Source organism: Pinus tabuliformis, chromosome 4_2 (assembly GCF_031772625.1).
Source record: "Pinus tabuliformis cultivar Carrire ecotype Pingquan chromosome 4_2, CPIR1, whole genome shotgun sequence".
In the NCBI taxonomy this organism is placed as follows: domain Eukaryota; kingdom Viridiplantae; phylum Streptophyta; class Pinopsida; order Pinales; family Pinaceae; genus Pinus; species Pinus tabuliformis.
Window position 1 is genome coordinate 798,540,486 of NC_142304.1, and position 2,372 is coordinate 798,542,857.

General features: G+C 39.5%; 1 pseudogene; it reads left to right on the forward strand.

The window, feature by feature from the left end:
* The first annotated feature begins 208 nt into the window (after positions 1 to 208).
* LOC149172073 (uncharacterized) lies at positions 209 to 1,343 on the forward strand (annotated as a pseudogene).
* The last annotated feature ends 1,029 nt before the right edge of the window (positions 1,344 to 2,372 follow it).

Below are 2,372 nucleotides of genomic sequence, written 5' to 3' on the forward strand. Positions count from 1 at the left end.
ATTGTACGCCTGTAGATACAAATAAGGAATATTTTCTCAAGCCTCCGGTAAAGATGAAGATGGGTACCTCTGTATCCAATTTTTCTGTGGTCAGAGCTCCAGTTGAAAAAGTTTCATGTTTCATTGCATCCCATTCTGCTTCTACATGGGAATATAAAGGCCAAAGTCAGTCGTCATGGTGTGGATATGTGAAGTTCAATAAACTAAGAATGCACGGAAAAAGTTTTGTGATGAGATTTCTTTTGGTCTAAAAGATAGGGAGATTTCTCTTGCAAAGGCTATGTTATTGATTGCTGTTGAGGATGAAGCATTTATGTCTTATAATCGAGATATGGATGCTCGAGCAGTTGTAAAGGAGGGGCGAGAAGCTCCCAGTCTGTCAAAGGTCCCAGTCTGTCAAAGGTTACCTACGAATGGGCAAGCTTAGATGCCTTTCCGCTAGCTGGCAGAAGCATTACAGCACGGTTGTCTGAGCTTGACATTATAGCAAAACAAGTGGAAGCAGAGTTAGTATCAAAAGAAATTGGGTGCCATTTGTTGCAAGTTTTGGAGGCGGTGAATTTTGTTCTTTTTTATTTACGAGGCTTTACTAGATCATCTCTTCTTAACAATCCAAAGCAGTCATACTTGCATCAAGTGCTAAAATTTGCATTTGGAAGTGGAATAATGCTAAGCATAATATATATTGAAGTTTGCCGAAGACTTGGAGTTACTATTGTAGGAGCTCGTGTTGGGGAAGAATTTTTTATATGGCCCAAAACTGAATACACTGAGGAGCTTTTTCAACTATCTGAAGGAGAAAGCTGGTTTGCTAAAGTAAATGGTGGTTGTGTTAAACATCCTGGATCAAAAGCTTTCGATTTGAACAGCATATCACTTCCAGATATTGAGCTTGGATCAAACAGAGACATAATTGCAGTTGCTTTGGAAAATCTAAAAAGGCTTTATTGGAAGTGTGCATCAAGGGCTCATCCTGGCTTATTGCTAACTTCTCCTCTTCGACCAGTGCACCATACTTCTGACCAGCCCAGCAAGTTTGATAACTCAAATGCTTTAACATTGCGCCCCCAAGAATTGAGATTGTCCATTATGTCATCCGAGAGGCTTCTCATTCTTCAACCACATAACTGGGCATTGCGGAGAGACCATGGCATGCTTTTATACCATAGCAGACGCTATGGAGAAGCCGTCCAAGAGCTTAGTATTTGTATGGCCTTTGCCCCAGTGGAAGAAGCAAAAATTTTGGAGCCTTTTGTTGAAAAACTGCATCTAATGCGTGCTGAGTCTTCGTGGACACCTATGGAATTCAGTTCTCGGCCATAGGATTGTCTTTTGATGTACAGTTAATAGTCCATTAGTTGAAGAACATGTTTTGATAGTTTCCTTTGAACATTTACCTTCTACTCTTTCCCTGCCTCCAGATGCAGATAGTGAATTACAGAGGCTTGCGCATACTCTTAAAAGATTTTTTTTTCAGGAAGCATGGAAATGCAATGATTGTATTTGAAAAGTAATTGAATCTAAGGATCGCTAATCATGCTCATTTACAGGTTGTTCCCATACCTTTGGCCAAAGCACCAGCTGTGTGAAGTGAATTTTAAAAGGCAGGGAAGAAGTTAGGATTTGAGTTTGATGTGATTAGACCTGGAGAGAATGATATTGATGTCAGAATGTCATTGAAGAAAGTGTTACATGGAGGAATGGGCTATTTCTTTGTGGAGCACCTGATTCAGCTGGTCATTCTGGAAATGCTATTGCAACTGATAAAGGGCAAACAGGCAATGCATCCATTAATCAGTGAGGTACCAGCCAACTTCATACAGTTATATTTGGAACAGTCAATGGTGTTATTGATGTCATTGCATCTTTTCCTTAGGAGAAATATCTGTTTCTTGAAAAGTTGCAAGCAAATCTTTTCAAAACAATCAAGGGAGTAAGGTGCTTAAGCCATGAACATTGGCGATCATTTAGCTATGAAAGGAAGACTGTGTTTTTAAAAAACTCAGCAGTTTCGTAGCGCGCTACGAAACTGCTGTAGGTGATGATTTTAACGCAAATCAAGCAGTTTTGAATTATAAGCGGGAATTTTGAAAGGGAAACATCTAAAAGGCATACAAGGCATCATCTGAAGCTATCTAACAGTTAACCAGGTCAAGACACGTGGAGATAATATGCATTCGAATCCAACTTTGGATTTTTGTCATAAAGGAAGCATATTTCATATTTATCACACTTCAGGTTATGTGAAACAGTTACAGTTTGCAAAAATTTTGGCTTTCACGTATGCAAACGGTGGACAGCACATCAAAGACGTGGCAGTTTGCTCCATTTTGGGGTAATTAAAAGATAAAGGATATACTTCGTTGGATCCG